Genomic DNA, 22,842 nt, shown 5'->3' on the forward strand with positions numbered 1-22,842 from the left:
CCTCTTTGCATAGACAGATTGTGAAGGGCGCAACACAATGCGATGATGCGGGAAACTCTGTCAGGAGTGTATTGGAGTGAGCCACCTGAGCGGTTCAAGCATCTGAAACACATCTTCAGGAACCCTATGGTCTGCTCTATAAGGGAGCGTGTGGAGCTGTGAGCAGCATTGTACCTCTCCTCGGAACGACTCTGAGGACGGCACATTGGTGTCGTCAGCCAGCGTTTCAGTGGGTACCCCTTATTCCCAAGCAGCCATGCCTGCAGACGTCATGGATGCAGTCTATTGCACCCTGCATTCTTGGGAAGCCTGAGATGGCGGCAAAGCAGGTGAATCTCACACCCTGGCTATCTTCGTCCAGAGTAAACCTGACGTAATATTGGCCCTTCCTGTAAAGGGCATCTGTGACCTCGTTTATGTATCGATGTGTTGCAAACTGAGAGGTGCCGCACAGGTTCCCTGTTGATACTTGGAAAGGAACCAGAGGTAAAGAAATTTAGCCCTGTGGTCACCTTCAAAGCCATTGGTAGGGGATACCCTCCAACTCCACGTGACGTCAGATCTTCACAAAGAATGTGGCATATGTGACGTACCAGAGCTCAGGACAAGCACAGACATGCACGGCATTGCCTCTCACTCACTTGTAAATAAAAGGCTCTTCTACGATAAGTCCTAGGTCTGGCGATTCCCCTCCGTTGTCTGGGCCTCTCCTCTTGACCCTCCTGTTCATGCTCTGGCTCTGCTTGACCATGTCCCTCGGGGGTGGCCCCCTGCTGGAGCTGCGCGTAGAGTCACCTCTCCCTCCTTTGCCTCCTCCATTACATTAGGACCCTAACAAAGGCAGCATTGAGCCCTGGATCCATATGTGCTTTTGCCTTCTCTCTGAAAGGAAATATTGAAGACATTAATGATTCATGAGGCAAGAAAGTGAAGCTCAGAAGATGACATGTTTGGAGACTGTAAGGGTCCACAGCTTTTCATGCCCTACTTGCATGATGGCTGATGCCACCTTGTCCCTGAGACACTGGCACACACATCGAGGTGACCAAGATGGCATCACAGATATGTAACATCTTAAGCCCTGCGTGGGATGCTAAGGTTTAATTGAGATGAGTGACTCAACCTAACTCTGTGCTCCAATCTCTGATGTGGCATATTAATGACCAATCAGTTGCTCATGGTAAATAAGTGGATGCCCTTTCTCCCATTAGAAATGTCAAATCTGGTGAACATGTGAAAGGCTTTCATTGATGGAATGCCATATATGATACAGCTGTGCTTGCTTCACTATTGCCTGCATCCCCAAATTCTACATTCCTATGTGTTACTCTTGAGATGCAGCGACTGTGATGTGAAGCCACTGAGTTCTGAGTAGCCCTTTAACAGTGCTAATGAAACCATTGGCTTTCAGTGACTTTCATCGCAAGGAGGTCTTCCTCCTTTCTTTCTAAGCAGACTCCTGCTTACTCCTGCGGTAACAAGAGATTACAGGGTGACCCCAGGAAGGCCCCCCTTGTGTTCGCCTTTCCCCCTCAGTACTGGTCACTGTCTGAAAGTGGAGGCCTGCCTGAGCACCACAGCACAGTGGAGTTCTTCGGGACAACGTAGGCAAAGAGCAGGACCAAGCCAACCCTACAGCCCCAGCAGTGTGGCGTTCATTGCAACCAGACCTGCGCAGCACTATAGCAGGTGCACTCGCCTCGAAGTTACGAGCGAACTGAGGTCTGACTTGTGCACGCCATCCCTTCTCAAGTGTGTTTGAGGCTGAAGTAATTCCCCGCTGGTGTGGGGCAAGATTGGAAGGCGTGACAAGATTCCGACGAGCAGCTATTTTAATGAACTTTCATGAGATGTTAATGAATGCAAATGGTGTTCACACCACTCGTTGGCGGGATAACCGACCCGCCATAAACCCACCATCAGCAGAATTGCAAACTGTTTTTACGCCGACAGATTTCTGGCTTTTTGCCAGCTGCTGAGTTCTCTGGTCCCTCCACCACGAAACCTGCCAGAACTGGGATGGGAGAATCCTGCCCATGATTTTTATTCTTTGCATAGTTTTAACTTTGTCCTTCTTGTTATTTCTCTATTATTACAGTATTCTTACTTGCAGTCATCAAATTTCCTTGATGATGCTATTGATATTGCTGCTCTAGAAAATCACTTTCTAATTTGATTTCCAGAATCCGGCATTTTGCATACACCTGCTCCCAAACACCACCAGGGGACCAGCTGGGAATAATTGGCAGTGAAATATTAGGATGATCTGGCTGTGCAGATTTGCAGATGGCATTTGGCGCTGTCATTTCAAAACCTGCGCTCCCTTTCCATTCTGTTTGTTGACTCCTGGAACAAAGCAAAATGAGAAACACTGCAGCGTCCATTGATAGTGGGCTTTCAATCTACCCCTTCCCACACAGATGCAGGGTCTGAGGAGAGGTCACTTATAACTTTTTCCAAATTCCAAGCCAGCAGCCTGATCAGCAAGATGAGTCATCACTGATTGCTGTCTTTGAACAGAAATACTCAGTACTCAATTCCATTCGCCACAGGCAGTTCCATTCACAACTCCTTACATAATGAAGCAGTCCATGCTTGCAACCAACAAAACCTGGATGATATTCAGCCTTCAGTTGACAAGTAGCAAGTAACATTTGCACCACACAAGTGCCAGGGAGTGTCCGTCTCCAACTAGAGAGAGTCTAAAGTCTTCTTCTTTACATTCAATGACATTACCATCAGCAAATTCCCCAATGTCAGCATCCTGGGGTATTAACCATTCACCAGAAACTGGACTAGACCAGCCATATAAATATTGTGACTACAAGAGCAGGTCAGAGGCTGGGAATTCTGCAGCGAGTAACTCACCTCCTGACTCCCCAAAGCCTGTCCACCATCTACAAGGCACAAGTCAGGAGTATGATGGAATACTCCCTACTTGCCTGGATGATTGCAGCTCCAAAAGCATTCAAGAAGCTCGACACCATCCAGGACCATCGCATCCACCACCTGAAACATTCACTGTCTCAACTACCGATGCACAGCGGGAGGAGTGTAAACCATCTACAAGATGCACTGCAGCAACTCACCAAGACTCCTTTGACAACACCATCCAATACTAGAGGAGCAAGGGCAGCAGATGCATGGGAACACCACCACCGAAATATTCTCCTCCATTTCACATACTATCTTGACTTGGAACTATGAGCTGAATATAACGGGGGAGGGGGTGTGGCCTACTGCTTGCCCCATCTGAAGAAATGTCAGACGCCAGCCAACTCACATTAAACAAGGCCATTCTGCAGCTATACCATGCTGCTGGCAGCCTTAAGCAGGTGAGAGTGGGATTTCTGCCCCTCAATGGGAGGAAGTCCCGTCATTGAGAGCTGCAGGCCAATCTGATTGGCTGGTAGCTCTAGAAGTCTCAGCAGTGCCCGAACTCAGTAGTGGGCACTGCTTGGACTGCAAGTACGTGCCGGGGAGAAGACAACATGGATCTCGGACTAAGATTAGTCCTCGACTTTTAGGGCGGGAGGGGATCATGGATCCTGGGGAGGTGGCCGGGGTCAGGGGTGGGTTTTGGAGGCCAGGTGGGAAGGAACAAAGGGGGTTAATATCCTTGGGAGGCCCCCGATGTGCACAGAGCACCTCCTCAAAGGAGGCGCCCCCTTCCTTCCCGCCTTTTAACCATTTTGTTAAAAAAAACGGCCTGCCCTCTCCCACCCACCTGCCCGTGCCAACTGTATTCTGGCATGGGCAGTGTAATATTCAGTTCAATTGGTTTGGTAATCATTTCAATTGCTCATTAATTGTCTTTTTAAAAATAGCGCGCGGGCTGCCGACTTCAGATAAAAGCAAAAAACTGCGGATGCTGGAAATCGAAAACAAAAATAAAAATACCTGGAAAAACTCAGCAGGTCTGGCAGCATCTGTGGAGAGGAACACAGTTAACGTTTCAAGTCCACATGACTCTTCAACAGAACTAAGGAAAAATAGAAAAGGGGTGAAATATAAGCTGGTTTAAGGGGGGGTTTGGGACAAGAGAGCTGGATAGAGGGCCAGTGATAGGTGGAGATAACCAAAAGATGTCACAGACAAAAGGCCAAAGAGATGTTGAAGGTGGTGATATTATCTGAGGAATGTACTAATTAAGGGTAGAAAGCAGGACAAGCAAGGTACAGATAGCCCTAGTGGGGGTGGGGTGGGGTGAAGGAATCAAAAAAGGCTAAAAGGTAGAGATAAAACAATGGATGGAAATACATTTAAAAATAATGGAAATAGGTGGGAAAAGAAAAATCTATATAAATTATTGGAAAAAACAAAAAGGAGGGGGAAAAATCAGAAAGGGGGTGGGGATGGAGGAGAGAGTTCATGATCTAAAATTGTTGAACTCGATATTCAGTCCGGAAGTCTGTAAAGTACCTAGTCGGAAGATGAGGTGCTGTTCCTCCAGTTTGCGTTGAGCTTCACTGGAACAATGCAGCTAGCCAAGGACGGACATGTGGGCATGAGAGCAGGGTGGAGTGTTGAAATGGCAAGCGACAGGGAGGTCTGGGTAATGCTTGCGGACAGAACGAAGGTGTTCTGCAAAGTGGTCACCCAGTCTGCGTTTGGTCTCTCCAATGTAGAGGAAACCGCATTGGGAGCAACGAATGCAGTACACTAAGTTGAGGGAAGTACAAGTGAAATGCTGCTTCACTTGAAAAGAGTGTTTGGGCCCTTGGACGGTGAGGAGAGGGGAAGTGAAGGGGCAGGTGTTGCATCTTCTGCAGTTGCACGGGAAGGTGCCGTGGGAGAGGGTTGAGGTGTAAGGGATGATGGAGGAGTGGACCAGGGCGTCACAGAGGGAACAATCCCTATGGAATGCCGCCAGGGGGGGTGAAGAGAAGATGTGTTTGGTGGTGGCATCATGCTGGGGTTGGCAGAAATGGCGGAGGATGATCCTTTGAAAGCATCTGTTCTGATGACGCCACTTTCAAAAACAATCCCTCTGACATGTCCTCCTTCTTCCTTAACTGAGGTTTTCCACCCACGGTGGTTGATAGGGCCCTCAACCGTATCTGGCCCATCTCCCGTGCATCCGACCTCACACCTTCTTCTCCCTCCCAGAAACATGATAGGGTCCCCCTTGTACTCACTTATCACCCACCAGCCTCCGCATTCAAAGGATCATCCTCCGCCATTTTTCGCCAACTCTAGCATGATGCCAGCACCAAACACATCTTCCCTTCACCCTCCCTGGCAGCATTACGTAGGGATCATTCCCTCCGTGACACCCTGGTCCACTCCTCCATCACCCCCTACACCTCAACCCCCTCCCACGGCACCTTCCCATGCAACCGCAGAAGATGCAACACCTGTCGCTTTACTTCCCCTCTCCTCAATGTCCAAGGGCCCAAACATTCATTTCAAGTGAAGCAGCATTTCACTTGTACTTCCCTCAACTTAGTCTACTGCATTCATTGCTCCCAATGCGGTTTCCTCTACATTAGAGAGACCAAACGCAGACTGGGTGACCGCTTTGCAGAACACCTTCGTTCTGTCCGCAAGCATTACCCAGACCTCCCTGTCGCTTGCCATTTCAACACTCCACCCTGCTCTCATGCCCACATGTCCGTCCTTGGCTAGCTGCATTGTTCCAGTGAAGCTCAAAGCAAACTGGAGGAACAGCACCTCATCTTCCGACTAGGCACTTTACAGACTTCCGGACTGAATATTGAGTTCAACAATTTTAGATCATGAACTCTCTCCTCCATCCCCACCCCCTTTCTGATTTTTTCATCTCCTTTTTGTTTTTTCCAATAATTTATATAGATTTTTCTTTTCCCACCTATTTCCATTATTTTTAAATGTATTTCCATCCATTGTTTTATCTCTACTTTTAAGCCTTTTTCGATTCCTTCCCCCCACCCCACCCCCACTAGGGCTATCTGTACCTTGCTTGTCCTGCTTTCTACCCTTAATTAGCACATTCCTTTAGATAATATCACCACCTTCAACACCTCTTTGTCCTTTTGTCTAACATCTTTTGGTTATCTCCACCTATCACTGGCCCTCTATCCAGCTCCCTTGTCCCAACCCCCCCTTAAACCAGCTTATATTTCACCCCTTTTCTATTTTTCCTTAGGTCTGTTGAAGAGTCATGCGGACTCGAAACGTTAACTGTGCTCCTCTCCGCAGATGCTGCCAGACCTGCTGAGTTTTTCCAGGTATTTTTGTTTTTGCTGCTGACTTCAGCATCTGCCCATGCCCTGTTTTATGGGGTATGTGTTGGCAGTGGGCAGGAAGGCAGTGGGCTAGCCACCCATCATATTTTACATATTTTAAGTGCCTTCTCCACTGAAAACATGCCTGGCAAGGGTGCTGTAAAATCCAGCCCTATATCTCTATTCCTTCACTGTTGCTGCATCAAAATCCAGGATTTCCCTTCCTAACAGCACTGTGGGTGTACCTACACCACATGGACTGCAGTGGGTCAAGAAGTTGGCTCACCACCACCTTCTGAAGGGCAACTAGGGATGGGAAATAAATGCCCACATCCCATGAATGAATATAAAAGGCCTGAGACCAGCGACCATTATCACTGCTGTAGGCCTCCCAGGTCTCCCCTGCTTTACAGTTCAGGTCTCTTCTGAGGAGCATCCTGCACTGGGGAACATCAAAGCCATGGTAATGTCCTCGAATTGCAAATAGAAATGGATTCATGTCCTGTCAGCATCAGGCAAGAGTGTGTTGTGAATGCTCGTAGGAAATTTTGATATCTTTATATGTTTAGATGACTAAGGCCAAGAAACCTTCAGCCACTTAAAACCATAGAAGCCAACAAGTGAATTCAGGGCTGATGTAAGTTAATGTAAAATAAGAGTAAGGTCATGGAAGGGGACTGATGTAATGGTCTTTACCTGAGGCTAAAACGGTGAGACCATTATATTACAAGTTCAAGAGACGCAGGGGGGTTGATCAACTTGCAACTGAACACAACTATAATGTGAGGTCTCCTGCAGCCTTTACATCATTGTGTGTGATGTCTGTCAGAATCATTTCCTCTGATAAGTCTATAAAAATAATTCTGCATCTAGAACTCTCATTCCTGGTACAAAGACAATGTTCCCTCCAATATTAATCAAAAAGTGAACTGTGAGAGTGTTTTGTCCAATTTGCATTCAGTCAGAGAAGACAAGAAGGCAAAAAAAGAAAAAGCTGGACTAACAGCATCTGTGGAGAGAAAGGCAGAGTTAATGTTTCGAGTCCGTATGACTCTTCTTCACAGTTTTTCCAGCTTTTTCTGTTTTCGTTTCAGGTTTCCAGCATCCGCAGTATTTTGCTTTTATCGTAGGCAAGAAGGCAAATTGGCCCAATGTATAATTATCCTACATGGACTTCTCCTGCTTCACCATTAACATATGTTGATTTCTTACTTTAAGTGTTTCTTTATAATTTTGTTTTAATTCATTCAAGGGATGTGGGATTCACTGGCTGGGCCAGCATTTATTGCCCATCCCTAGTTGCCCTTGAGAAGGCCATGGTGAGCTTCCTTCTTGAACCGCTGCAGCCCATGTGGTGTAGGTACACCCACAGTGCTGTTAGGGAGGGAGCTCCAGAATTTTGACCCAGCGACAGTGAAGGAACGGCGATATATTTCCAAGTCAGGATGGTGAGTAGCTTGGAGGGGAACTTTCAGGTGGTGGGGTTCCCATCTATCTGCTGCCCTTGTCCTTCTATATGGTAATGGTCGTGGGCTGGGAAGGTGCTGTCGAAGAAGCCTTGGTTAATTGCTGTAAGCTAGCCCCCTAAAACCTGGAATCATGTTTATCATTATTCTCTAGATCTTTTCTAGTGCATTTATATCACAAGAAGGTCTCACATTTTGCCTGCTATGTGCAATGGCCAGCACAACATGCTAGTGCTATTACAGTACTCCACTACATTACAAGAATGTTGCAAATCTAGATGCATGCAATGTAACTAGCTTTAGTCAAACTTCAGTCAGTACAGACTGTAACCTTGCACCAATGAAAGAAGCGTAAAAGGACTTAAAAAAGGCAATTGAGCGCTAATGTTGTGTTACTTACAGTTGTTCCCCCCCTCGAAATACTTCCTGAGGGCAATGACTTCAAGTATTTGATTAGTGCCATGCCATTTGGAATTGAGCAAGAATACGTCATGAGCACTATACATTCAAGCAGTAGTAAACTGGCTTGGGAAAATAGCCCACAGCTGCTAATCATTAAAATGTAATGAAATAGTGTGTACAAGATGTCTCCAGTTTATGTTAAGTGTAGCTGTTATTGTGTTTTCATTGTCAGTGATATCATGATAGAAATAGATGGGGTTACTGCCAAGTCGCTGACAATGTACAGCAGAGTTAATCTGTGAACATCAGGCATTGTTGTACAGGTAAAATTCTAAGTGCCCTCAGAGCTTCAAAATGGCATCCACATCATGTGCACACACTCTCTGAACACAATATGTCTATCATAAGTATTCAGAGAAGACAAATCAGGATATCAATCAGCCTGGAACAAGTCAGCTGATCTGGCACCAGTGCTGCCATTTTTGAACTCAATGCTCCCGCTAACACACTCTTGATCTCGTACAACTGAATATGTGTTCAGCAGCAGGAGGGATCCTATACCATTGCTATTTAAAGGGATCATCAACTGACAGTTTTGTTGCTGGTTAATTTCTTCCAGCTATTGCTTTGAGCCTACAAGTGTTGTTGGGCGCTTCCTATGGTTGTTTAACATTGCAAACGTTTACAGCATGTGGTGTGATAGGTGCTGAAGGACTTTTTGCTGATTTCAAGGCTTCTGCATGAATCAGTTGCTTCCAGATATGGGTGCACTTGTAGAAATTTTCCCTGGAATACATTATATCTTGGAGAATGACAGAGGCCTTGCAGTGCAGGACAAGCTGCTGGAAGAGGGAGCTAGAGGAGGAGGTGAAGAGCTCTCAGGAGAAGGACACATTCAACCAAGGTGTTCAGGGGTCAATTCTTCTACCTGAACCTAAGTGGGGGACAATGGGCTGGGTTTCGTGGAGCCTGCTGGAGTGACCAAGATGGCAGGAAAGCAAGGAGAACTGTGAGGGAAAACATGCATCAGACCCCTGGCAGCGGGAAGACTGTAAGTGATTAAGTCAGTGCTGGGAAGGTAACAAAATGGTAAACTTTCCATGACGGCAGCAGTCTGAGCATCACTCAGATATTGGTAGCCGCTGCATGTGCTGCTGGAAGTTGCAACATAGGCCATCAGATGCTGCATCATAGTTGGATTCACAAGTATGTAAATGGAGTTGGCCACCAATTCTATACTGTAAAGAATAGGTTCCAAGATCTGCACAAATCCCTGTGCCAAGTTGATGTAGGACTTCTCCATGCTCTGTGATCGCAGAAGGGGTCCCAATGTGCAATGCATTTCAGTGTGCATACCCATCAGCATTTTTCTGTAGGCTGCCTGATCGTAGTGCTCATCTGAGTCCTCAGCAGCAGAACTTGTGCGTGACCTCGTGTTCCATTGAGTTCCCCCTGCCCTGGCTGCAGGCCACTCATGCCCAGAATATCAACACATTCAGATACCATCTCTCTGTCCTCTATGTTACACAGTGTCTGCATCGGAGATGGTGGCTTCAAGTGTGAAATCAAGTGATGGTGCTGTATCTTCATCATCACTGTCCCCTTGTGTTCCTCCATTGTCTGGCCAGGGTTGCACTTCTTGGGCATCTGAAAAGAGAAATGCACATGGGTAAGGTTACGGTGAGGGGTGGGGGCAAGTAAGAGGTACATGCGTTATGGACAGGAGAGAGACTAACTGAACTTTGTTACCCTCTCCCCATCTGTCCGTAAGCAGGGATGTTTTTGGATTATTTTTAAAGTAGGCTATGGCGTGTTTCCCCAATCCCTCAGTTTGTGTGATCCAATTTAATAAATCACTTGCAGCAAAAGCTACGTTATGATTAACTCAGATTCACATTCAAACTCAGGAAGGGGGTGGAAGTGTTTGCAACTTCACACATGCACCGTCACACACATATACAGTAAGGGGGGACAGAAAAAAGGAGGATTTACAACTATGGATAACAACAATAAAAGAACCACAGAAATGAATGTTTTAGTTCACATGATTTCCAAAGTCCAAGAAGTCAAAGTCCAGAGGGTGTTTCCTTCATGATGGAGCTGAGTCCAGATAAGTTACTGGTTAGGCACAACAACATTAGAGTCTTTGAGATGAATGATGAAGCAGCAGGATGGAGTTTCTGTGCTTAGACCGCTTGGCAGGTGATGATCAGAGACTTTTAAAATCCAACAGGCTTCGAGGAGTTGACATATGGTTGCCGGCTGCTTGCTCAGCCGAGAGCTGCTGAAGTTCTTTCCAGTTGGTGTTAAATCAGCAGACTGAGGCTTTCTCTGTTCAAAAGAAATACTAACATTTCAAAATGGTCACTCAAGCCATGTGACCTTCTTTCTCCACATTGATTTCAAAAGGGATATTTATCTACTGTCTGGGACTGGTTTTGGTTTCAGGGCTGATAATGTCCCAGCCATTAGTTTTTGAAAGAGTTACCATCCATGTTGAGTTTTTGTGTCAGGATGCCATTTTTTAGGCAGACCCTCTGACTCCGCTAGAGCAGTGAGCTTATTAAGATGCAAATGACATTAATTGTCCCCTTTTGAAATAGACGTGGACAATCCCAGGTGTGAGATGGGTCTGTTAACAACTCTGCAGGCATAACAAGTTTTGATCTGTGATTCCCCTGATTTTGTGCTTACAATATCCTTACAATTGGGTGTGAGATTCCACAATGGTGAGAGGGGGATTCTTCTGTTCTTCTTACTGCTGTTGGTTGCTTCCAGAACAAAGGACCAATCCTGTGGTCATGTGACTTGTAGCAGCCATCTTTTTGGTTTAGCAGAAAGTCCATTTTAAAAATAAGGGAAAAAAATAAAGTTTTCATATACCGTTTTTGATTTCTTTTCATGCCTTATTGACACAACACATGCTTACATCATCTGCAGTTTGTAAGTCATAAGATAGAGTGGAATGAGAGGACTAGGATGTGAGAAGGAGGGTTAGGTATGAGGATATTGTCACCTTCCACAGTTTCAGCCCATCACTGACCACAGCCTCAGCAATGGCTGCCCCAGCATTTGCCCTTTCTGGTTAACTCCTGCTGCCTCCAGTTGTGCACCACTTTGTCCTTCAAGAGAGAAGAAAATCTGTCAAGTGAGTGTTATGCAAACTGTTTGGGTAATATGGCTGTCATGGTTGAATAGCTGGCAATGTGTGCAAGCTGTGAATTGTGAGTGTAAGGCTTTCAGTAGTGCTGACTGTGTGAGGGTGCAGGGAAGCGTGCAAATTTCAGTTTGGAATCCTGATTGATAGAAATTGTTGGTACGTGAGTGATGTGGGTGTGGTGAATTGAACATTGGCAGAAGTTGGTATTGCAGTTGGTAGCATAAGACATTTGAAGATGTATTCACTGACCTTGACCACTCATGTGAGCTCTTTAAACATGTTGCAGCACTGCATCCAGGCACTCAGGGTTTGCCTCTCGGCAGTCCACAGCTATCTGCTCCCAATAATTTTTCAGAATATGTCAGGAGGGCCTCCCATGGATACAGGACATCTCTTCAACTTTTCACCTCCTCCACCTCCAGTGCAGCATTTGACAATCTTGGAGACCACTCTCTCCCATGTTGTGCCATTCATCACTGTTTCCCAAATCAGGTTCACTTCCTGCAGCGCCTCCCCTTTAAGTGATGCAAGGTATAGTTTTAAGGAAAGGATTTTTTACCTCGTTGGGCGGGCGCGGTGGGTGGGCCGGGGAGTGGTCACAAAGCTGACCACCGTCCGCCATCAGGTTTCACGCTGGCTGGCCAATTAATGGCAAGCCAGCGTGAAGCATGTGCTGCAGCGCTCAGCGCTGCCAGGGTGGGGCGGAAGGAGGGCGAGTGTAGAAGCTTGGACATGCGTACACTGAAAGCTCCCTAAGGCACTGAGCTCTGTCACATGAACAGGGCTATGTCATAAATGATATTTCAACATTTTTATTTTACTTTTAATTCCTGTTGGAAACCTCATCCCGCCTGTGGACGAGGTTTCATAAAAAATCCAAAGGCCGCCTGGTCGATTCGCCTGCCCCCCCCCCCCAGCCCTAAGGTTGGACAGGCAGCGAAAAATTGCATTCAATTAACACTTTAATGGCCTTAACAGGCCTGTTAATTGTTGACGGGCTGCTGCCGACTCCCGCACATGCCCGGCGACCGAACTATCACGCGAGTGCAAGATGATGTTGGGACGCTCGCCCGACATCATTGCGCGTCATTTTCCACTCAAGTGGGTCAGGTGCACGCCCGACTGCTCAGCAAAAAATCCTGTCCTAAGTGATGCTAGGAAGTTACAATTTTGGGCTCCCTGCTAATGTGTTCAGTCAATGAACAGTGTGGTTAACCACAGCTGGATGCAGAGAATATTCAGATGTGTGGACAGCACAATGGACAGGGTTAATCGCGGTGTGCAATTCACCCTCCCCTGTTTTTGGGGGCTATCCAATCTAGCCTCCGGAATGTCTCTAGAATTATCCGCTAATCTGATAATTTTCTTTTGTTTTATATATATCATTCCTGTTTTAATAATGTTCACTGAACTTCACAGCATGTAATAGCACGATGACTCAAAGCCCTTCACAATTTTTAGTTCAGTGTTGAAACTTCCATGCTGTAATCAAAAGCTAAGCGAGAATAAAACTTAAAATTATCCATAGGCTGTACAGTGCTTTGCTTTTGAACTTTACCTTCTTGATATCCTGTGATGTTTGGTAAGGTTTTTCCAAATCTCTATTTAGAAAAGCAAAATAAATTGGAGATAAGGAGCAAATAATTGCAGGGCTGTGGGGAAGGGGCATTCACTGGGTTGTTCTTCAAAAGAGCCAGTGCAGACTTGATGGGCTGAATGGTGTCCTTTTGTGCTGTACTATTCTATATCTCTATAATTTCTTTGAGGAAGATAAAAGACAAATTTTTTTAAAGGCCATATCTTAAAAACATGGAAGAAAGGTAGAAAGGAAGAAAGAGAGAAAGAGAAAAGAAGGAAAGGAGGACCTTATGTTTATCACTCATACCCTCAGGGCATCTCAAAGCATGTTACAACCAATGAAATATTTTTGAAGTGTAGTCACTGTTAGGTAGGCAGACATTAACAATGGTTTCTACCCAAACTGTATCACATCTTTTCTTTTTATAGATGCTGTCTGATCTACTTTAATGTATTTCTATTGTGTTCTGCTTATTTTTCAGATTCCAAGCACTTGCAGCATTATCCTTTTGTTTGAGAAGGGAATATGTTTTGAATTGCTAAATTCAAAAGGATTTTTTTCTGTTTGTAAACAGTATCTGTTTACAATGGAGATTAAAATTATTTTGTTGCAATAAAGGAAGGCCCAGTGGATTTTTTACCTGCAGATTTTTCTTTTACTATCTCCCCAATCGAGGGGGTGATTTTAAGTGCAGGCATTAAGGGAGAGGAAGATGAAATGAGATTAGTATCTTTATTGAAGCATCAACCCCACCAATACAGTCAGTACTATGTATTGCATTATCAAATGTCTTAAGCTTATTCAAAGCTGTTTTTGTGAAGCACAGGAAGGGGCAGGTTTAATGCAAACAGGAGCACTTGCCCACTTCTAGTGCTTGGGCCTGTTTTAATACGCAAATTGAGATCCTAGAAACCTGATTACCATTTTAGGTTGGAAATGGTGACAGCACATTGACCAGTTCCTCAGGAGCTGAAGAAGCCACACTAAAGGTTGAATTTATTGCTCTGGGCCTCATAAAAATAAACTGGGCCACCATTGTCCCAATACCCCTCTGAGGGATTGCATCCCTTCACATCTACATTGCTGCCAGACAGAAGGGCCAATATTAGCCAACCCTCAATCTACCCAGTGGCATCATGATGCCTACTGGGCAGTCAGCAACATGCCTTTGTGATGTAAAAGGGTTCACAGGGCCTCAAACTCATGGCTGACTCTGTGATCCGGGTACAGACGATTCACAAAGACAAAATCAGTCCCCTTTCATTGAAGGATTTCTGGAAACTATGTTGCTTTTTCCCTTAAGTAAATTTGCTATTTTTTTGTGGAAATCAGCAGTGAATTATAGAAAAACACATGTTTTTCTTAGTCTTTTCTCTTAATATTTCACCTTGTTAGAAAATTTTCAACTAAAAGCTGCTTATTTCTGGCCTGAAGAATGGTAGTCAGCAGCTGAAAATCAGAGGGAGGGGGCATCTTGGACACCATACAACCAGCAAGCCTTAACAGAATGCCCATTTGACACCCACAGCTTGCCAATGGCATTAAGTAATGTTCTTTCTAGCCTTTGAACATCTGTTTTGGATAGGTAGTGTAGTTATTCCACTGCCAATGCCAGCATTTTGAAGATTGGTCCAAATGCGTCATGATTTAACTATAATTGTCTGTTTGATTATTTTGAGTGGTTAAAGTATAACTGCTGCTATTTGTAGCATTTTCAGTAGTTATCAGTGCTGCTAAGCATGTGCGAAATATTGTTCTTGGTTGTGTGTTTTATGAACCAACATTTCCATGGATTCTTTCCATGACAGGGCAGGACTGCTGCGCAGCATTTTGCCACTAGAGTTCAAATTCTGTGGGTGAAGTCAAATTAATATTCAGAGCAGGTTCTGTGTCTGTAGCAGATGGATGTGTCCATTAGTGCCAGCAAAATCTTAGAATTGCAGCCCTGTGCAGACAGGAGTCAGGTGCATTTATTGAGTTAATGAAAAGATAGTAATTAAACTGTTAAAGGCTTTGGTCAGGAGGTAAAGGAACACCACAGAAATTACATTTAATCTTTGTAGAATCTGCTGGTATAGCCTTCTTCATTCTAACCCCCATTAAAATCCACAATGGGAACTATATCTGTTCTCCTGTTCTCAACAGGTATGAGTTCCAGTGGGGCAATTTTAACGGGCAAGCGAGATGAGTTTGGGTGTGTGTGAGGAGTTAAATACCCTAAAAGTGATTTCAGGTCAGGATCCAGACATCATCCTGCTCACTTCCTGTTTCACCCAGGCAGGTTTGCAAGTGAATTGAGATCCACCTTAGAACTGTTAGTTGTCATATGCAAATAGGTCATTAACTGCTGCTTTAACCAAGCATCCTGGTTTTAACAGCCAGCACATATATTTCCCTAGCTGTCAGCATACCACCAAGAGCAAACAGGTGAGTGCACAGCAGGGAATGATTCATCAGTAAACCTGACACACTGGGAAACATTTGAGCAAGAGCCCAGCCTTAACCAGGCGAAAGGCTGTTTCTCACAGCACTTTTTCAGAGAGGGTACTTTCAGTGCTTCATTGATGATGGCCAACTGCCTGGAAGTCAGTTCATCTGTCTTGCACTTCATTCACTTGAGCTGCATGCCCTTGCTGTTAGCCTTCACTGCGGCATTGGAGCAGTGTACGTAGCTCTAACTTGCATTTCTGATGAGGAACGCGAGGAGTAGCAGCACTAACAGCACCAGAAGGAACACCACCACCAGCAGCACTAACAGCACCAGAAGGAACACCACCACCAGCAGCACTAACAGCACCAGAAGGAACACCACCACCAGCAGCACTAACAGCACCAGAAGGAACACCACCAGCAGCACTGGTTGCCTTCTCTTCAAGCACATGCCCTTTCACAAGGCAGAGAGGATGGACAAATAACTCCAAGGAAATGAGACCCCAATATGGAGTCTACAGGTAAAGGAACATCTCTATCAATATGTGAGGTGAGAGTGACTGCCCCTGATATCAAGGCAGCATTTGACCGAGTGTGACATCAAGGAGCCTCAACAAAACTGGGATCAATGGGAATTAAGGAGAAAACTCTCCACTGGTTGGAGTCATTCCTAACACAAAGGAAGATGGTTGTGGTTGTTGGAGGTCAAGCATCTCAGTTCCAGGACATCACTGCAGGAGTCCCTCAGGGTAGTTCCCTCGGCCCAATCATCTTCAGCTACTTCATCAATGACCTTCCTTCCATCATAAGGTTAGAGGTGGGGATGTTCAATGATGATTGCACAATGTTCAGCACCATTCACAATTCCTCAGGAACTGAAGCAGCCCATGTCCAAATGCAGCAAGTCCTGGACAATATCCAGGCTAGGGCTGACAAGTGGCAAGTAACATTCACGGCACACAAGTGCCAGGCAATGACCGTCTCCTACAAGAGAGAATCTAACTATCATCCCATGACATTCAATGGCATTACCATCACTGAATCCCACACTATCAACATCCTAGGGGTTACCATTGACCACATGGTCTGCAGAGGTTCAAGAAGGCAGCTTATCACCACTTTCTCAAGGTAATTAGAAATGCTGGCCTAGCCAGTGACACCCACATCCCGTGAATGAATAAAACAATGTCTGAGCACCGGTGCCTCAGGAGGTTCCGGTTTTAATGGAGGGTGTTGGTAACATCTTCAACCTCCTGGATCAAGATTTTTTTCCCAGTGGACCAAAAAGGCATGCATTGTCAGTGGTTGTGAAGGCGGTTGGAGTTAAAGAGCCATGGCAAAGCCCCTTCCAACAGCAATCAGATTCCCAACCCATTACACATCCCATTACTTTACCAGAGACTAAGTCTTGAAAATTCTCCACAGTATGTCTAATAGAGCTGAGCTGGGAGGAATTCCTAATGTAGTTTGATTTCTCCCTCAGACATACCCTTAATGTGCTGGACATGGGGTGTTTGATGTTTCTTCCATCCCTCGCCAAATTGGAATATCTCAACATGGTGCAAACAGCTCAGAATTCCAGTGGATCTGGGTAATGCCTAAAAATGGGAGCCCCTTCCCGAGCCCCATGAATTTTGGGAGCTGTACCTTTACATTTGTCACAATTGATCTGATCGGATATTAAGGGCTTTCAATTGGTTGGCAAAGTGTATTGGTAACACATTCGAACATGGTGTCAAAAATCATATCAACTTCTACATGTCATGAAAAACCATTTGGACCGACCTCTATTTTTTCAATTGCTATGGTGTACGTTCACTGTTCACTATTTAGCCGAAACTTCTTATGAAAGGTTCTTCACATCAACATTCCATTCACAAGAGGATCCTGGCCAGTGCTGATGGATTCGCATACACCCCATAAAGAAAATGATTTATATGTGTAAAAAGATTGGTGAATTTTTCTCTGCACTGGATTCGAGCCACTGCTCCTATAGTCATATGTCTGTAATAAAGATGTGTAACAGATGCAGACATCTGTATAAAAAGGAAGATCATTGTTCTTCCTTTTCCTTTGACAGGATAATTGATAGATGCTATTTTTGGCAGGACATAAAAATGCAAAGTATTTAGAACTGTTCATCAATTATTAATATTACATTACGAGCTTAATGCAAAGAGAGAAAGGGAGACAATATGTCGGGAGTCTTATCTTTATCATAAACAGGCTTGTTAAAAAAATCATGACGTATTCTAAGGATATCATTCTATGCTGCCATGTAGATTTGGTAAAGTGCTTGGATTGAACATGTGGCTTTCAAACTTTAACAAATATTTATTTTGTCAGAATGTTTGAATTACAATTTGACCCACTGTGCAAAATTACATCATTGGTTTGCAAAAACAGACATATCCATGGGCAGCCTCAAGGCTATTGGTACAATTGAAAGAGCCCCTGTCCAACAGAGAACATTAGTTCCAAGACATCCTTAAAACTGAAATATTAATTTTTTTCTGTGGCATTTATGAGTATATTTGAGAATCTGTGGTGATATAAAAAAACAATTTCCATCCACTTCAGTTAATGTAAATACTCCACCACTAGTCTTCATTCTTCTAGTGACTTGAATCGCATTATAGTAATCTATTCAGTGGAATTGACAGAACGACTCTTGTATATATGCACATCGGCAATTGTTTGGTTTGTTTTAAGATAGTGTCCGATAATTGGAAGGGGAATTTTGTACTGATTAATGTTTTCAGACACACAGAGGGACAGCCATCTTGGAAAGAATAAAGCACCTACTTTCATGATGAGACAGTAGATATTTTGCTGTATTTCCTTGAGATATTTAAGTCAAACACCTTAAACATAGTTTAAGAATAAGAGGTCCCCTTTTAAGGCAGCAATGATTTTTTTTTTCTCATAGAGGTTGTTAGTCTGTGGAATTCTCTTCCCCAGAGAGCAATGGAGGTTGGGTCATTGAATTTATTCAAGGCGAAGTTAGATTGATTTGTGGTAGAGAAGGGAGTAAGGGAGTCAATGGTTATGGGGCGGGAGGGGGGGTGGTGGTGGTGGGGGGATTGGTGGTGGACAGGAAAGTGGAGTTAATGACATCACCACCAGGTCAGCCATGAACTTATCAAATGGTGGAACAGGTTCAAAGGGCTGTCTGGCCTGCTCCTGCTCCTAAGTCCTATTTTCCTGTGTTCCTATATGGCCATCAGCTAACAAAACAATTGAACACAGAACTTGGCAGCTGCACTATTCCGAAGGTGTGGGTCCAATGCTGTCAGAGTTAAATGACCTCACCAGGAATGGTAAACTCCATAATGTCATCTCAGATTAATGCAAATCAACATGCTAGGTGCATGAACTCTTCCCTCTTACCTGTACATCCTCTACAATGTCTCCAACTGTCAATGGTTGCCAATTATGTCGCGCCATTAACTTCCTAGCTCCTTCAGTAGGGTCCTGCATAAGTCTCTGTATTTTTCTTTGTACCTCACCTGCATCTTGTGCATCAGTGTTTACCTATTGATAGAATCTGGACACATGGTGTTGGATTTTTGTTCCCTGCCAGTGGGCTTGAAGACTGGGGCATGTAAAATCCAGCAGGCAGCCTGTCTGCCGCCTGTGCACCCATCCCTGCCCCTACTGCAATTTTACTGGTGGCTGGGCAGCATTGAGCCAATCGAGGCCCTTAAATGGGTAATTAATTCCCGCTTCTGGCCCTTAACCATCCGGGAGAGGTCCCCATGAAGTGCCCAGCCAGGCAGGACTAATGGTGGACAGAAGGGGGAGGCCCCTCATTAATCGGGCCTCAGGGCCCATCGGAGGGCCGCTGCAAGGTATTATCCCCGAGGTTTCCCTTCCCTCATAGCCTCTCAAGCCCCAGACCCCAGCTGCCTTGCCCTCCTCAGTGGGGCCTACCTCCTTGGCACCAGGCGAGACCCCCCAAACACTAAATCAAATCCTGACCCAACACTGCACAGCTTTGATTGGCCAGCAGCTCTCTTAGGCAGCACCTTTCAAACCAACGACCACTACCAGCTAGAAGGACAAGGGCAGCAGACACAAGGGAATATCACCACCTGAAAGTTCCCCTCCAAGCCACTCACCATCCTGATTTGGAAATATATCATTGTTCCTTCACTGTTTCTGGGTCAAAATCCTGGAACTCTCTCCCTAACAGCACTGTGGGTGCACAGTGCACACTGGACTGCAGTGGTTCAAGAGGCAGCTCACCACCACCTTCCCAAGGGCAATTAGGGACGGGCAATAAATGCTGGCCTAGCCAGTGACGCCCACATCCCATGAAAGAATAAAAAAATTATTATCCAACTTACATGCCGCAGCTGCAGTGCCAGCATATTTTATTCCAAATAACGTGATGAATTTAGTGTCTAATGCTACAGTTCTTCCCCTGCCTAATACTCTGTTTGTGTACACTATGCTATCTAATCTGAGTGTTTCTCCTCAGTCCACGCCTTATGGCTGGAGCTTCTGAGCTGGTTGGCAGCAGTGCACTTAGGAGAGGTTCTTGGGATTGAGGTGATTCTTGCCTTCTGTGAGCATGGCGCTGAGTTGAGTTCCTACAGTGCATCTTGTAGATGGTACACACTGCTGCCACTGTGTGTTGGTGGTGGAGAGAGTTTGTGGATGGGATGCCAATCAAGCAGGTCGCATTGTCCAGGACGGTGTCAAGCTCCTTGAGTGTTATTGGAGCTTCATCCAGTCAATAGGAGATAATTCCATCATACGCCTGACTTGTGCCTCGTAAATGGTGGACAGGCTTTGGAAGCCATGAGGTGAGTTACTCACCACAGGATTCCTAGTCTCTGACCTGACCTTGTAGCCACAATATTTATGTGTCTGGTCCAGTTTAGTTTCTGGTCAATAGTAATCCTCAGGATGTTGATAGTGGGAGATTCAGCAACGTTAATGCCATTGAATGTCAAGATTCTCTCTTGTTGGAGATGGTCATTGCCTGGTACTTGTGTGGCGTGAATGTTACTTGCCACTTGTCAGCCCAAGCCTGGATATTGCCCAGGTCTTGCTGCATTTGGACATGGACTGCTTCAGTATCTGAGGAATCGGGAATAGTACTGCACATTGTGCAATCATCAGCGAACATCCCCACTTCTAACATTATGATGGAAGGAAGGTCATTGATGAAGCAGCTGAAGGTGGCTGGGTCTAGGACACTACCCTGAGGAACTCCTGCAGTGACGTCCTGGGACTGTGATGATTGTTGTCCAACAACCACAACCATCTTCTTTTGTGCTAGGCATCACTCCAGCCAGTGAACAGTTTTCCCCCTGATTCCCATTGACTCTGGTTTTGCTGGGGCCCCTTGATGCCACACCTCGGTCAAATGCGGTCTTGGTGTCAAGGGCAGCCACTCTCACCACATACTTGAGTTCAGCTCTTTTGTTTGGACCAAGGCTGTATTGAGGTCAGGAGCTGAGTGTTCTTAGAACCTGAATTGAGCGGCACCTCAGCTGTTGTTTGCTACTTTAATTTTTTGATAACCAAATGCGATTTACCCATAAAACTTAAAATGATTACTGAATTACTTTTGGTTTCTTCCAAATGGGTAGGAATTAAAACAGGTTCCAATGTTTATAGCTTTCACCTTGAACGCTTTCTAATATCTACCAATACCAGAAGAAAATTAGCTTGGAAACATGATGGATAAATTAAAGATCTACCCATACTTAGACTAAAACAAATATTTAAGGTCCAGCCTTTTCAAATAAAATCAAAACGATTAACCTGTTTTACTTTTTCCCAATGGGTAAAGAAAATTCTTGTATTAAATTGCCATGAGTTTGATAACAGTTTAGTAGAATAATTTTTCTTTTACTTTAGCAACTGAGAAAAGCATGTACGAGCAAAATTCAGCATAAACTACGTTCAAATTTAAAGTATAGCTAAAAGTACACATAATATGTGCACTTAAGAAACCTTGGGGAAGATGTTTCCCTCGGCGGGTGGGCTCAGCGGGGCGGAGGGAGCTGTCGGGAAGCCGATTGCCGCCTGCGATCAGGGCCGGACTGCGATTTCATGCTGGAGGGCCAGTCAAGGCCCGCCCAGCATGACACACGTGCTGCAGCGCTCAGCACTGCCCGTGTGCCGTGGGAGGACAGCCAGCGTGAACTTTGTGCATGCGCGCGGGTGCACGCTGAAAAAGCTCCCTGAAGCAGAGCGCTGTCTCAGGGAGATGAAGAGTTTTGAACATTAAATATAAAGATTTTTAAAATGCTATAAAACATGTCCCCTCATGTCACATGAGCAGGGGCATGTTATTAATGAAATGTTAAAATTTTAATTTTATTTTTATTTGCTGTTGGAAACCTTATCCTGCCTTTGGATGAGGTTTCCTAAAAAATGCAAAGGCTGCTTGGCCTTTTCACCTGCCCGCCAACCATAGGGTTGGACAGGCAGTGAAAAATCTCTTTCAATTATAACTTTAATGGCCTTAATAGGCCTTTAAATTGTCGGCAGGCATGCTGCTAACTCCCGTGCACACCCGCTGACTGAAATATCACACGAGTGCGTGATGACGCTGGGACACTCGCCCGATGTCATTGCGCATCATTTTACTCTCGGTCGGGTCTGGTACGCACCTGCCTGATGAGCGTTATATTCTGGCCCTTCGTGTCCAGACTGCTCATCATTATGGACATTTCTAAAGCACTTGTCAAGTGCTTAAGCCCTGAAAGTCTTAAGTAAAAAGCCCTAAGTATAACAGTGCAACCATACTGCTGCTCTACTCATATATAACACTTGTTTCTTGGGGGATTCAACCATTTCCCAGTTGAAATATGGGCCTAAAAGTGCACTCATAGAGGTTCAAAATTGGAGATCAAATAGGCTTAAATTGACTCTGCATCCATTTTTTGATAAATGTGATATTTCATTAGTATTATATTCCACAGTACTCTCAGCCAAACCACAAGTGACAAGAATTCAAAAACTCTTTGATAAAGTATAATTCCTTTACAGGCCGAAATAACTGGAACTTATTCATTTTCTCTGTGGGAGGGGCTATCACAAAGTCAAGTGGTAGACCCAAGAGAGCAGGAATTAAGTCCTGAAACATATTGATACCAGTAATGTTTTAATGATGCTTAGCACAACAACGCAATAAAAGCAGGCTTTAGGAACACCCAAAACATGTTCAGGAAAGTTACCTTTATGCTGTATCCTCTGCCACCATTCCTACCAACGTCAAGATGATAATTTTATTTAAGATGCACAGTAGGCTTTAGACTTTTTGCATGAGCTTCCATCAGCTTTCCATGGATCGGGATCGGGTGTTCCCTGGTTTTGGAATCATACAGCACAGGAGGCCCATCATGATTGTGCCAACTCTTTGAAAGAGCTGTTCAATTAGTTCCACACCCCTGTTCTATCCCCTGGCCCTGCATTTTTTACTTTTCAAGCGTATATCAAATTCCCTTTTGAAAGTTACTATTGAATCTGCTTCCAGGCAGTGTATTCCAAATCATAACAACTTGCTACATCTCCCCTTTCGTTCTTTTGCCAGTTAACTTAAATGTGTGTACTGTGGTTACCAACCCTCCTGCCAGT

This window comes from Cetorhinus maximus, chromosome 20 (assembly GCF_964194155.1).
Source record: "Cetorhinus maximus chromosome 20, sCetMax3.hap1.1, whole genome shotgun sequence".
Taxonomy (NCBI): domain Eukaryota; kingdom Metazoa; phylum Chordata; class Chondrichthyes; order Lamniformes; family Cetorhinidae; genus Cetorhinus; species Cetorhinus maximus.